Source organism: Callorhinus ursinus, unplaced genomic scaffold (assembly GCF_003265705.2).
Source record: "Callorhinus ursinus isolate GAN/ISIS: 27379988/994484 unplaced genomic scaffold, GSC_fseal_2.0 scaffold89, whole genome shotgun sequence".
NCBI lineage: Eukaryota > Metazoa > Chordata > Mammalia > Carnivora > Otariidae > Callorhinus > Callorhinus ursinus.
The window spans coordinates 1,319,116-1,333,904 of NW_027397151.1; the positions used below are offsets into that span (position 1 = coordinate 1,319,116).

The window sequence follows — 14,789 nt, forward strand, 5'->3', positions numbered from 1 at the left end:
AGTGAGCGGAACGCAGAGAAACAACCTGAGCGGAGTTTCTGGGTTTTCCCTGTGGCTCTGTCCAGAAGGCAAGCCCCAGTCTCGAATCAGCATGGCCACTCAAGAGACTCCGACTCTGATAGAAACCCCATCTTCCCAGTGAGAGAAACCGGGAAAGGGGGCCTCTGCAGGCAAGGGGGTGGGGGGACTTCTGGAAGGGAGAGAGCCGGACAGGAGGGTCTCCTCATTAGCGCACGGCCCTGCACACACCTCAGAATGACCCTGGAGGGAGCGCGTGTGAAGCCCACCCACAGAAGGTGAGACAGACCTGTGTGCTGCGCTGGTCAGCATCTCCGGACGATGAAAACAGGACCCAGAATCGGTACCACATGGCTTTCCACTGCTCAGGATGTAAAACAAAATCATTCAACAGAAACCAGGAAAATGACCATCCTCAGGAGGAGGGACAATGGTCAGATTCCAGTCCCGGGATGACCAGGTGCTTACAGTGGACATCCCAACTAGGTTTTGTAAGGACCCCCCCCGAACAAACACAGAATATGATATGAAATGAATGATAAGAATTCTCAGCAGAGAAGTAGGAAATAAAAAAATAAACAAATGAGTATTTCCGAATCCCAAATACAGTATCTGAAATTAAAAATTGACTGATGGACTCATAGCAGAAGAGAGATGAAGGAGAAAGTCAGTGAACTTGAAGGTAAATAGAAAATATCCAATCTACAGAAGAGAGATAGGAAGAGACATCCGAGGCTCGGGGACCAGGGGGGACGACATCAGAGAGTCCGGTACACATTTGGAGTTCCAGGAAGAGAGGAGAAAGGTGGGGAAGGTATTTGAAGGAAAAACGACAGAAACACCCTAAATTTGGTGAGAGAAATAAATGAACACATTCAAGAAGCTCAGAGAATCCCAAAGAGGATAAACTTAAAGAAAACCACACTGAGAAACATAGTAACCAAATTCTTGAAAACCAAAGAAAACATCTTGGAAGCAGCTAGAGAAAAACAACACGTTACACCCACGAAACGATGATTCAGAGGCTTGACGTTTGCTGTTGGAAACCGCGAGGACCAGACGCCGTGGAGCAGCGTCTCTAAGTGCTGAGAGAAAAGCACTGTCAGGCCAGAGCTCCATTTCCCATGACTCTTTCTTTCTGGAATGAAGGAAAACGAAGATAATCGCAGATGAAGGAAAACTAAGAGGGTATACCACCTGCAGACCTTCCCACCAGAAGCGGTGCAGGAGCTCCAGGCTGACGGGCAGTGGCATCAGGAGGAGACAGAGTGGTGATTCCCGGAGTAAATATCCAGGTTTGCTTTTCTTCCCTTTTAAAACGAAAAATGCTAATGCTGTGGTGGGATTTTCAACACATGTAGGTGTCATAGTATGAGTGGCAGAGGCCAGTGGGGCTGGGGTGGGGCTGGGGAAATGGACCTAAATTTGCAAGCTTGCTTTATTTTATGGGAAGGGGGAAAATACAAACTCTAAGTGGACTGTAAAGTAAAGGATCCTGACATCCCTAGGGCAACCACTAAAAAAAGTACATAAGAAGAGACAGCCAAAATCCAGTGTATACATTAAAATGGAATAGTAAAAAAAAAAAAAAATTAATATATTCATTAGAACAAATAAACAAACTCAGAGGAGACAGAAAACAAAAAATAAAATGACAGACCTAAATCCAACCATGTGGATAATTTCATCAAATGTTAACGGTTTAAACAGTTTAATTAAAAGGCAGAGATGAGAGGGCACCTGGGAGGCTCAGTCGGTTAAGTGTCTGGCTCTTGATCTCAGCTCAGGTCTTGATCTCAGGGTCAAGCCCCGCGTCAGGCTCTGCACTGGGCATGGAGCCTACTTAAAAAAAAAAAGGCAGAGATTGACATAGTGAATATAAAGAAGCCAGATCCCACTATATACTGGCTACAAAAGACACACTTTATATACAGACACAGGCAAGAGACACACTTTATATAGAGACACAGGTAGATAAAGTCATCTGAAGGGACAACATATTCAACTATTCCCCCCACCGATGCTCTCTCTCAAATAAATAAAATCTTAAAAAAAAAAACAACTAGGCCATTTATTACTGAGTTTTGAGAACTCTATATATTCTGAATTCAGGTTCTTTATCAGATAAGAGAATGGGCAAATGTTTCCTCCCAGTCTGTAGCTCCTCTGTTCATTCATTCTCTTAATTGCCATAGAAAGAGCTGAAGTTCTTAATTTTTATTAAATTCAATTTACAAATTCATTTTTTTTGTGGATCAATGCTTGTATGTGTCAGATCTAAGATCTTTGGCTAACCCAAGGTCACAAGAATATCCTTTTCTGTCTTCTAGAAGTTTTATGATTGCAGATTTTCTATTTAGGCCTATGAGCCATTTTGAATTAATTTTTGTATATGCTGCAATGCATGGGTCAAGATTCTTTTCTTTCTTTCTCTCTCTCTCTTTTGTGTGTGTGGGGGGCACATGAATATCCAATTGTTCCAGCGCCATTTGTTAAAAAGACTATCTTTCCCCGATTGTATTATCTTTGAACCTTCACTGAAATCAATGGACTATATCTGTGGCCCCAAGTCTAGAGTCTCTGTTTTGTTCTATGTGTCTCTCGGATCGTAAACACCACACTCTCTTAACCACTGTAGCCTTATAGTAAGACTTGAAATCAGGTAGTGTGAATCTGCCAGCTTTGTTCTTTTTCAAACACTTCTTTTGGTGATTCTAGCTCCTTTTCCTTTTCCCGTGTAAGGTTTAAAAACAGGTTTTCCAACCCCTACAAAAACATTCCACTGTTTTTGCTTTTGTTTGTTTGGGTTTTTTTCTTTTGTTTGGATTTGCATTGGATCTATGGGCCAGTTTGGGGGAAATGAATGATTTCATGAACAATCCATGAACATGGTTCATCTCTCCATTTATGTGCATCTTAGCTGACTTCTGTAATCAGTGTTTTGTGGCCCTCAGCTTACAAAATTTACACTCATTTCATTAGATTTATATCTAAGTATTTCGTATGTGTTTGGTGCCATTGTAAATGGTACTGTTTTTAAATCTCAGTTTGCAATTGTTCATTGCTAGTAAACAAACATAGGACTGATTTTTGTAGAGTGACTTTGTATCTGAAAAACTTGCAAAGCTCACTTATTTCTGGCAGTTTTTTGTCAATTCTTTGAGACTCTCATATAGACTCCTGTTATGTGTGGATAGGGACAGCTCTGTTGATCTCCCCAGCCAGTAGGTAGCACACCAGCTTGTTCATTGTCTTATTACACTGTTTAGGGCTTTCCCCATCAAAAATGATGTTAGGTATGGGTTTCTCGTTTATCATTACTAACATTATATTTTTATAGATGCCTTTAATCAGGTTGAGGAGTTCCCTTCATGATGAGGGTTTTCATCATGAATAGAAGTTAAATATTTTCAAATATTTTTACAGCATCTATTGAGATGTCCACATGGTTTCTGTTCTTTAAACTGTCGATACGGTGACTCGAATATTGAATATCGAACCAGCCATGCATCGTAGGGATAACTCCACTTGGTCATGAGATAATTTATTTTTATTTTTGCTGGATTCAATTTCCCAGTATTTGTTGAGGAATTTTGTATCTGTTATGGATTGAATGTTTATGTCCCCCACCCCAAATTCCCTCAAAATTCAGATGTTGAAACCCTAACTCCAATGTGACAGTATTTGGAGGTGGGGCTTTTAGGAAGTCGTTAGGGGTAGGTGAGGTTGTGAAGATGGGCTCTCCTAGGGGGATTCCGTGCCCTTTAGGATGGGTCACTCTATCCACGTGCACGCCATGGAGGGGCCATCTGAGGACACAGTGACGGGAATGCAGTCTGCAAGCCAGGAAGAGGCCCTCACCCACAACCAGATGGCCCTGGCACCCTGATCTCAGACTTCCAGCCTCCGGAACCATGAGAGGAGGGGCTGCTGTTGCCGAAGCCAGCCAGTCTACGGTATGGCTATGGCCACCTGACCTGGCCAAGACAGCACTGATGCTCATGTCCCTTCAGCCTGCTGCGGAGGCCCAACACTGTTTGTTCAGGGCCCACACCCGGCCAGAACGAGGCGGACATGGCCAGAGCCCCCAATGGCTGTCTGGGCATGTTGACGTGCGCCCATGAGGGGCTGGCGGGGGAGGGAGGCTCCCAGCCCAATGACGCAGCCAGCCTCTGCCCCAGGTGGCCAGCAGCCCCATCTCCCCTCCTGGCTGTCGAAGGGTCAAGGTCATTGCCCCCTGCTGAGTGCTGGGAGCGGGCAGGGGCAGGGCTCAGGGCCCCCCGCGTGCCGTCCTCATGCCTCCCCTGGCCAGGGCCCTGCGGCCTATGGGGGCTTCTGTCTCCTCACCTGAACAAGGGGCCTGCCCTGTGGTCGCCATGAGGATGGCACAGGGTAATGCCCCAGGGAGGCCGTCCTCGGCCCCACCACCAGCACTGGCAAGGACCCAGCACATGCCATCTCCACGGGGCCTCTCCATAGGCGAGCTGGTGCCGGGATGGCAGTGGGCAGGTGACAGCAAGGAGCAAGGGGCCGGGCATCCCCGTCCACGTTCTTGTCTCTCTGCAGCCCACCAGCTGCCCCACACCTTTGCCATCTGTCTCGGTGCCTCCACAGGGTGAGGAGGAGAGACCCAGCCCCGCCTCCCTCACGCCTGCCCCAGCCCAGCCTGGGAAGGCCTGGCTCTGCACGGGGCTCCACTTGGAGGCTGGGACTGGCTCCCGGGCGTGCTGAGAGCTGGAGTAGGAAAGGCTGGTTCAGTGCAATACCATATTGTGCCCGTCACCGGCGCTTTGGTCCTTTGCCAAACCTCTGCCTCGCCTGGCACCAAGAGATCCCTTTGTGTCCAAGGCCCAGGGTGCCGGCTGGTTTCAAGCACTCGCTATCTGCTGGATGTCAGGGCGATGGATGGGTTGAGTCATTGTCCCAGGATGAGCAGAGCCTGGAAGGACTGCTGGACATGTTGACTCAGGACCTGAGCCTCCTGCCCAAGGAGGCTCCAGGAGCTGCCTCGGACACAGACGTCCCCAGCCTCCCCTCTCCTCTCCTCTGCTGGGTTTTTAATTGATCATTAATATTGGAGCTGGGGGAGGCGGGCATGGTCATCCCAGGGCAGGCAATACTATCTTCAGAGGGTCTGGACACTAATAAACCCAAATAGAAGCCAGAGAGGTGACTTCTAAGGAAAGGGGTGAGGAGTCACCGCTGCTTTGGCCCAGTGCCCTCCTGGAGCCTCCTCGCCTGCACACAGGCAGGTGGGTGACTCTCCAGGCGAGCAGCATGCTGGAGGCCTTTTTGTGTGTCTGTCCATGTGCGCAATGCTGTCCGGCCATGCGTTTCCTCACTGGGTCTCAGAGTTTGTCCCACAGACCCCCCGATGATCCTGTCCACAGCCCCAGCCTCAGGTCCTCCTGGGGGGCTCTGGGCAGCAGGCCTGGACACCTGTTTGCACCAAGTCCCCTTGCTGGGTCCTCCGTTCAGACGACCCAGGAAGCGCTGACCAGTTCCTCCCCCTGAGCTCCTCACCAGCCCCCATGCTGGACCCACAGGAGAACAGAACTTTTAAAGATTTTCTCACTACCCCAGTCCCCTTCCCCCCTGCCTTCCCCAAACTCTGACACAGTGGCCAGACTCAGTTTTTAAAGCTCAGCAGGTGATTTAATATGCAGGCCAGGTAGGAACCAAGTCAGTGGTTCTCCAAGCGGGGTCCCATACCAGCAGCATCATGGAAATGCGCATTCTCAGTGCCCCGGACCTGCTGAACTCTGGGCTTTCACAAGTCCTCCAGACACACCTCAGGGGAGTGAGAACCACTGCCCTGTCCACCCCTTCCCTCTCCAGGCCAGGGAGGCTGCAGAGCCCAGCCAGGCCCTCCACAGGCTCAGGGTCCTGGGGTCCCTGGCTGTGCTCGTCTATATGGTCAGCATCCTGCAGGCGGGAGGTTGCCCTGCGGTCCAGCTGCCCTTATTCAGTCGAACCCCATCAGGACCGTTGTGGTGTTGAAGGTGCTGCCTGGAAGAGAGCCGTGTGGAGCAGACTGGCTAGGAGGGCAGGGGTGCGCAGGGGGGCTTCGGGCATCAGCTCACCATTGCTGCATGCAGACCAGCGGCACGCTTCCCACCGTCTCACGACAGGGTCCTCTCTGTCAGTTTGGGTTCCCCTTGTGGCAAGTGGAGTTTGGAAACCTCAAGACTCCAAGCTTCTCATGTGTGGATGAAGACACAAGACTCCGGACCCCCTGCCAGGTTAGCACGTTGGGTCACCCCCCGGGCCCCACGGGGGAGAACACCGGCCGCGGGCAAAGCTCTGCTTGGGTGCTGGTGCAGCCCTGTCAAATCCCACAGTTGGTTAACCCGAGCCTCAGTTTCCCTTTGCAGATGATGGCACACTGCCATGGAGATGGGGCAGGAATAAATGGGGGGGGCACCACGAGTGACCCTGGAATAAGTTTGCTACCAATTTGGACCAGGGCAGCTGAGCACCGTTGTCCCCTGACCTGGGACCTTTGTGCCAAGTAATGATGTCTTGTGGACTTCACGTTTATCCCCTCAAGGCTCCCCTCCCACACCCACTCTGCCCCCCTTCCTCTCTCAGGTCAGAGGCCACAGGGCTCAGCCCCTTCTCCCTGCTGACACCTCCAAGATCACCCATGCATTCATGACCCCAAATTCATACCAAGGTTCCAGAGCTTTCCCTGAGCTTGTCTGAGCCCTCGATCACCCGCTCAGCCCCAGGAAGGCCCAGTGGGTGGCCCAGGCTCCGTGAGGCCAGGCAGCACTGTCCACCAGCTCCCCTCAGGCTCAGGTAGCCCCAGGCTCTGCCATCGATGCCTGAGGGTCTGGGCGTCCCCCCAACTGAGACTCCTTACCTCACACCCATCCATTCTACAGCTTGTGGCTTCACCTTCAAGATAAATCTGAAATTCCCCTTCTTGTCCCACCACATCACCTGAGAGCGCCCCTTGAAGCCTGGCCTCCTCACTGCCTTCAGGCTCCATACCTTCACTTCCCTCCCCAGAGCAGCCAAAGGGATCTTAGGAGCAGGGGGTTCAGGTCCTGCCTCCCGCGCTCCCCCCTGCACTCAGAATAAGGCCCGGCTCTGTACCGGGACCTACGAGGCCCCTGAGACTTATCGCCGGCCCCCTCAGCCTAGGCCCCGGCCAGGAGGGCCTCCCTTTGGGGGCGGGGACCACCCACCTCAGGGCCTTTGCACCTGCCGCTCCTGCCTCTGCATGCTCTCCCCCCACGAGGCTGTGGAGCTGCTCCTTCCCTTGGCTCAGGCACCATTTCAGATATTCTTCCTGGGAGCGGTTTTCCTTGACCCATCTGGTCAGTCCCATCTGCTCCCCTAGACGCCTGACTGTACCTCAGCTGCTCATTTACACGAGCTGCCCCCTGACCCCTCCACTAGGCTGTGACCCGTGGAGGTAGCGACCTCCTCTGTCTGGCTTGTTCACTGAATCCTGTTGCACACTGTAGTACAGAGACTGCAGAGCCTGCCGGCTCACGCAGCAGTGAGGGATGGAGCAGCTTGGGAACCCGGCCCTGGGGAGGCCGTGGCCCCATCCTGTCTCTGGCACAAGAGGGGCTGAGTCCCCACTGCCTGTGGGCGTGCTCGCGTGAGGCCTCTCCGCCACGCTCCCCCCACAACACAGACGGGTCCGTGGTCTTGGCAGGGGAGGCTGTGGCCGCAGGGTCCCTGCCTGGCCTCTGAAGGCTCCGGGCAGCTGCTGGGTCTGACAAGTCTCCTGCGGGCTGGGCAGGGCAGGGCTGGGCTGGGCAGGGCGGGGCGGGGCGGGGCAGGGCGGGGCGGGGTGGGGCAGGGCTCCCCCAGGAAAGGGGCTGGAGCTGGGATCAGTGGCTGGCCCAGGGGCAGAGCTGCTGGCCTGGTGACCGCCCTGCCCGGGGGCGTGGCAGCTCCCCGAGGGGCGGGGCTCAGCTCGGGACCAGTCTGGGGGCTGTGGCCTGGGGAGGAAGGAGGCAGCCGCGTTTACTGAAATGAGGGAGCTCTGTGTAACGCCTCCCGTTGTGGACTGGCCCGACAGCTCTGCTCCCCACGGTGCATTCCGAGCCCTGGACCCGGGGCCACGGTAGCTGCTGCCCCATCGGCAGAGGCTTAGCCCGGGAGCTATGCAGGGGCCCTCTAGGCCTCCGTTTCCCCGGCTGGGGGGGGCGGGGGTGACAGTAACCCCCGGAGCAGGTACGCCCCTCCCCCCCGCGTCCTGCCTGCCCTTCGCGGGCCGCCCGGAGCCCGCCCTGCCCGCTGCCTGTCTGGGTCAGCCTGCTGAATTACCCACTGGGCGTGGGGCAGGCCCTGGCAGGACGGGCAGGGGGAGCGTTCTCCTGGACCGCGTCCCATCCCTCCGATGCTCTCTGACTCATCTCTGGCTCCCGCTTGCAGCTTCCGTCCTGTTAATGGAACCACAGTCGGGCGGCCTCCCCAGCCGCCTGACAGGCGCTGGGCGGGACAACGAGGCCGGCCCCTCCCCTCCCGCAGCCGCTCCTCCTACCCGGCCCCTCCCCCTCTGCTGGCTGGGGGGCGGCGCAGGGGCCACATTCACTAGTTCAGGACGTCAGACACGACTTTTGCAAACACAGGCTCCAGCCCGTCACTGCGCTGACCCCCAAACTCCACCGTCCACCAGGCAAGGGCCCTGGATGAAAAGGGGCTGCAAGACTCCCAGGCTGGAGCTGCTGACGGCCTCGCCTTGTTTCCTCAAAAAGTATTTCCCAGGGGCATGGAAAGGGCTATCTTAGGCTTGCTTTGAGGTGTGCGTGTGTGTGTGTGAGTGTGCATGCGTGTGTGTGCATCATATGTGCAACACTTTGCACACAACATGCTTCCGTTGCCCGCTGACTCCCCTGTGTGTGCGCGCGCACGCATGTGTGTTTGCACACGTGTGTGCACGCACGCATGCCCACACGCACGTGTGTGCAAAAGCCCTGACCGAGCAGGAGCTGGAGTTCAGGTCCCGTGTGCTGCAGGCCCGGTCAGCCTTGGTGCTCCCGGATTTGGTTTATGGCTTATTTTCACTTGCAATTTCCTGCACGACCAGCATATCTGGGTCCCTGTAAACCTGTGGCACCAGGTCTGCGGAGAGAAGGACCCCCATGAATCCTCAGGCCCCTGCCAGCCCGGTCCTGCCCCCTTCAGCAAGGAGAGGGTCTGTCGGCCAGGAGGGCCACAGGTTCCCGCTTGAGGCCCTCAGGAAAGGCTTGTCCCACACCCTGGGATGGGCAGCATTCCTGGGGGTGGGGGGAAGGACGGCCTCCCCCTGTTGTGCCTCAGGCTGCCAGGGGGGCCAGGTGAGGGGACTCTGGGCCATCGTGGAATAGCCCTTGAAAGTCTAGTCCACGGGGTCGGGACCACAGTGCTCCTGGAGGGAGAGTCCAGCTTCAGGGTCTGCCATCCCGGGTCCTTCTCACCCCCAGCCCACCCCCGAGGAATGCACCCAGCTCGGCCTGCTGTCCTGACCACTGATACTGATGTTTCACAGAAGGAAACCACATTTGGATGCCCTCGAGGAGCTGAAAGCTCTGCAGGGCAATCTCCCTCCTGGCCTGCGAGTCAGGGTTCCTGGAACCGAGCAGCTACAGGAGGGCAAAGGTCAGGACAAGGGGCCGCCGGCCTCCCTGGGGCCTCAGGCTGCTGCTGTGCCTCTAGGGAGAGCAGGAGAGCAGGCTACAGCAGGATGACAGAGGGCGCAGACCGGGTCCTGGGCGGGGTTCCCGGACAGGGTCCCAGACCCCCCACCGTTCCTGCACAGAGAGGGGCAGGTGCTGCCCCGGGGTCTGAGTTCTGGCCGTGTCCATGCCCGACCAGCCAGCCCAGGCACTGGATCACTCAGACGGCCCCCAGCCACTGGCCGTTTCCCCCCTGGCTGGCATACTTGGGGCCCCACCAGCTCTGATCCTGTGGTCTCAGGTGGGCATCCAGAGCTGCCTGCTATCCACCCATCTGCACTGTGGTCCCTGTTCCCAGCATGGATGGTACATGTCAACCGTCAAACCCACACAGCCCCCCACGCAGCTGGCCCCCCGGGGGCAGACCCCTTTGAGCCCTTGGTGCTGACAGAGGAGGCTGACTTGAGCCACATGCACCCCACCCCTTCACTCATGGTGTCACTTCCCCTCGGTCTCACCCTCCCCATCTGTGACATGGGGACGTCAGGGGGAGCCTGTCCAGCCGCACGTGCTGGGATAAAGTGAGGGGCGTGGAGAGCGGAGAACAGGGCCAGACAATGCCCAGCAGATACCTCTGCAGGAACCGTGCTCCTCTGGTCTCCTGAGTCCCCCAGATGCTTTCTCCAAGCTCAGTAGACCCAGGGCCCCCACCTAGGGCTCCTGACATCACAGGGCCACCCTGTGCTGGACCCACAGGCCAGGGTTCAAACCCCAGCTCTGCCTCCCAAGCTGCCCAACCTCTCAGGGCCTTCAGCTCCATCTGTGGTTTGGGGAAGCCAATCCCACACTGTTGGAGCCACGGCGAGGATGCCGTGAGCTGACCACTGGCACAGGCTAGGTTTGAGGTCATCTCTCCACCAGCAGAGCCAGAATCCCAGCAGTCTGTGTGTGGGGAAGCCGATGTGCAAACAGCCAGCCACTGAGAGCCAGGCTGAGCTGCCGGCCAAGCCAGCAGCATAAAGAATGGGCTTTTGGAGACCAAGAGGCTGCCATTCAGCACAGAGAGCGTCACAGAGAAGGTGACCTTGAGCCTGACCTTGAAAATAAGTCAGTTTTGATAAGCAGAGAAGAGGGTGTTGGGGGCAGGAAGGGCAGTGCAGGAGGTAGGGAGACACCCAAAGCAGCACCCGCCTTGGTCCTGGATCCTTGATTCCCCAAACACAGGCACCAGGTGGAGCCCAAGCCCCCCGCCCACCTGCATGGCAGAAGCCAGCCTCTGCCCCAGTCCCTCCCCCAAGCACACCACACTGACCCCCGGGGACCCGCTTCTCTCCCGTTTGTGGTGATAAGGGCCCCCTGCTCCCAGGACACAGAGGCATGCCAGGAAGGGCTAGTGTTTGAACTGCCTGGGCTGGGGGAGCAGCCTGGGGGCCGCACGGTGGGCCCCCACATGTGGGAGCATGTCCCGTGGCAGCCTCCCTCGCCCAGCTCCGGTGGGCTCCTCGGGCACTTGCTGCCTGTCAGCCCCACGTGGCTAATAGGAGCTGAGAGTCCCCCATAAAGGCCTCAGAAGATGGATTTGATTTGGTCATTCTTACTGGTAAACCTGGCTCAAAAGCCCTGGCAGATTTGTAGGAAACCGGTTATTCATGCCCAAAATGAGAGAGTAAATCTCGGCCCCACACGAGTCACCGCCCGCGGAGCAGTTACCCTCCACGGCTGCAGCACTTTCTGCCTGGCAAGCCAGCAGCGTAAAACTCTGTCTTCCGAGTGATTTACAAACCCGAGCTGAGCCGGCCTGCCACCCGCCTGGGCCAGCAGCTTCAGGGATGGACGCGGCCCCCAGAGCACGTGGCAGGCGGCTGATCTCCTAGGTGCCGGAAGCTGGCAGGGGCTGGAGGGGCATGGTGGACGGCCCCTCGGCCCACCCCAGATGCCACCTCGAGCCCGGAAGTTTCCGCTGGAGAACGGCTGTGGCCGTGAGTGGAACATGGTGGGGCAGGCTGAGGGCGCTGGCGATCCACGCCTCCAGGAGACACCCCAACCAAGATGGGGGGAGTAGTGGACAAATACCCAGCGTCCCCACTGGGGGCAGCTCCAAGTGTGCCCACCACTGTCAGAGGGGCCTCAGCAGAACCTCTCATGACAGGCCTCCTTCCCGGCCTCCCCGCCCGCCTCCTCACACTTGCTGGCAGCACCTCTGCACAAACTATGGGCCCCAAGCCTCTGACCCAGGCTCTGCTCCAGGGACCCCAGACACCAGTGCTCCCCCTTAGGCAACCCTGATGCCCAGACCAGGGCTGGCTTTGAAGAGGGTGTCGTGTTGCCCTGAGTGTTTCTGGGGGAAGAGACCCCTCCTCTGCCCCCTGGCCTCCAAGTCCCCACCTGGCTGGAGCTGCCAGCGAGGCCCAACCCTGGGGTCAAAGTCTGCTGGAATCGGCTCTTTCTGGAGTGTGTCCCCAGGAAACTCGGTGCCCCCCAGGCACCCCAAGAGCTGTGTGGCCAGAGCCTCGGCACACGCTTCCCAGAGGTGCCCAGGGCAGGGGGCTTGTGGGACGTCAGGGCTGCAGGTGTCTGCAGACGCAGCACTACCCCGGCCAGTCTGTCCCCACTTGCTTTTCTTAGTAGCTCTGAGCTCACCCAGCCATGGATCAAACCTGCTCCCCGAGGTGGGTGTCCTTCATGCCCGTAAATAGTGTGAAATCAGCGCCTTGGATTTCCACACTCGGCCTCAGGAGCACGTAGATCGCACGTCTGTGAGATCCTGGGAGCAGAATGAAGGTGTTCTCCTTGTTTGTGGGGCCCCCAGTTGCCGGCCAAGCGCGGGCGGCAAGGACAAACTGCCAGGTCCCACCAACATCACCAGGCCCGGGTGGGGCAGGGTGTGTGGCACCACCAGCCCCGCCATCTGTCACCCCGGGTCTGGACCTTGGCCCCCTGTTACCCCAGGGCTCACCGTGGCTGAGCCAGGCTCCCTGCTCCATATGCCACACTGGTTCTCTGTCATCCCCATTTCACAGACAAGGAAACCGAGGCCCAGAGGCAGCAACTTGTCGGGGGTCACACAGTACAAGCAGCGTCAGTCTGAGTCCCTGGGCCCGTGGCCCCAGACCCCCTCCTGCCCTGCTGCGGAGCACGGCCACCTGGGAGACACAGCCCTGGGCGGGGCCACCTGTTGGCCCCCTGGGGCCAAGAACATTCCAGATGCCTACAGGCTTGGCTGCGTCTACACGGTACTGGACCCATCCACAGCCAGTTCTGAGCGGACAGCCAGCCACCTCGTCGGCGTGGCTGCCTTGTGGGAGCGGGGCGTGTGGAGTGGCAGTGCATGTGGTGTGTGGGACCTGCTCAGAAAGTTCCTAATTCCTGCAAGTGCACAAGCCTCTGGTGTCTGTTGCCACGGAGTTTGGAAGGCCACGGTGGCCATGGGGTGCGTGATGGTTGATTTCACGTCGACGGGCCCGGCCTCGGTGCCCACGTGTTCGGTCACCAAACAGCAGCCTAGGGGTTGCCCTGGAGGTATTTTCAGACATGATTAACACTTAAACTGACTGAGTTTGAGTAAACAGGCTGAGCCTTCTGCAAGCCGCTGAGGCCTTTGGAACGAAGACGGGGGTTCAGACACCCTGCCCGAGTGTCAAGCCTGCGGGGCTGCCCGGCAGATGGACAGATCTCTCCGTCTTCCCACCCAGAAAGACAACCAGGTGGACAGCCGGGGGGCCGGCGGTGGGTAGAGACAGACTGACCACATCCGTCTGTCCCCAGGAGCCTGATGGACACAGGGAGACACAAGGCTGTCTCAAGCTTTCCAAACCTGCCCACCCGTCCTTGGAGACGCAAGTCTGGAAGCCGGGGGGTGGGGGGCACAGTCTCGTTCACGGTTGGAGCAGCTTAGAACAACGCCTGGTTACCCCAGTTTGTGCCTCCCCCTTTCTCCGAGATCCCAGATCTCCTACACAGTCCTCCACAGTCGTCACAAGCTCCCCCTTCTCCACCTGAATCCTGCCAGGTCCTCTCCGGCGGTGTCCTTCCAGCACAGCCGTGGCCCCAGGTGTGGGCAGCGAGGACAGGGGAGCGCGGCTACGGGACAGCTTCTGTGTTCGCCACGTGCCCGGGTGGCCGGACAAATACCTGGCTCGGGGTGTGACTCATAGGACACTCCTATGTCATACCTACGCTGCCTGGCAAACCCGGGGCAAAGCACTAAATGCTTTCTTTTCAGCCAGCCCAGCCGTGTGGGGCCAATAAAAGCCAAGTGAGAGGTCTGCAGTGCGTGTGTGAAGTCCTCCCCAGGGACAGGGCCCCCAGCAGCTGGGGGTGGGGGGCGGGGAGCCCACAGCCTGATTCCTCCGGACCTGGGATCTGGGCCTCCATCCACACCTGAGTTCTGCTTTCCAAAATGTTCCAGAGCCACTTTTTAAATAAAAGCAACCTTGCAGCTGGTTTAACATTCAGACTTGAGACGAGCACCGATCACGCCTCCCAACCCCACCCCGCACACCGCCAACGGCCTCAGCTGCACTTTCTCCACAGCCTGTGGGGCGGACGGTGTTCAAACCCTGTGCAAGTGTAGACACTTTAAAGCAAATGGGCCAGGGGCGCCTGGGGGGCTCAGTCAGTGAAGCGACTGTCTTCAGCTCAGGTCATGATCCCGGGGTCCTGGGATCGAGCCCCCACGTAGGGCTCCCTGCTCAGCGGGGAGTCTGCTTCTCCCTCTTCCTCTGCCCCTCCCCCTGCTTGTGTGCGTGCATGCAGGTGCGCGCTCTCTGTCTCAAATAAATAAATAAAATCTTAACAATAAAATAAAATAAAGCAAATGACCTCGAAACCTCCCGTGACCGTGGGCCCTCCCGTGGCGGCACGGGCCCGCACGCGCTGCGGCAATCTGCACCTTCCCCTGGAGGCCTCGGTGCAGCCATGCTGTGATGGCGCCAGGTCCCCACTGTCCCCACATGGGCTACAGGGCCCGCCCTGCCCGGGAGCTGCCCCCTCCGGGCTGAGGGCATGCGGGCACCCACAGGCCTCTGGCTCCAGGGGCCACTGCAGGCCGGGCCTCCTGCCAGCTCCCCACTCCCGACCCAAAGAGCGAGCACCGTGCTCCCGGGGCCCTCGGCAGCCCATGTGGGGCATGGCCGACCCCTGTTGGAGACG

The 14,789-nt window shown here is 57.4% G+C and overlaps 1 long non-coding RNA gene across 1 annotated transcript; it reads left to right on the forward strand.

The window, feature by feature from the left end:
* Positions 1 to 847: 847 nt before the first annotated feature.
* On the forward strand, positions 848 to 14,256 carry LOC141371716 (uncharacterized). Its single transcript, XR_012376882.1, has 3 exons — positions 848 to 1,313; positions 6,150 to 6,260; positions 12,659 to 14,256. It is a non-coding gene; the product is annotated as an uncharacterized lncRNA (long non-coding RNA).
* Positions 14,257 to 14,789: the final 533 nt, after the last annotated feature.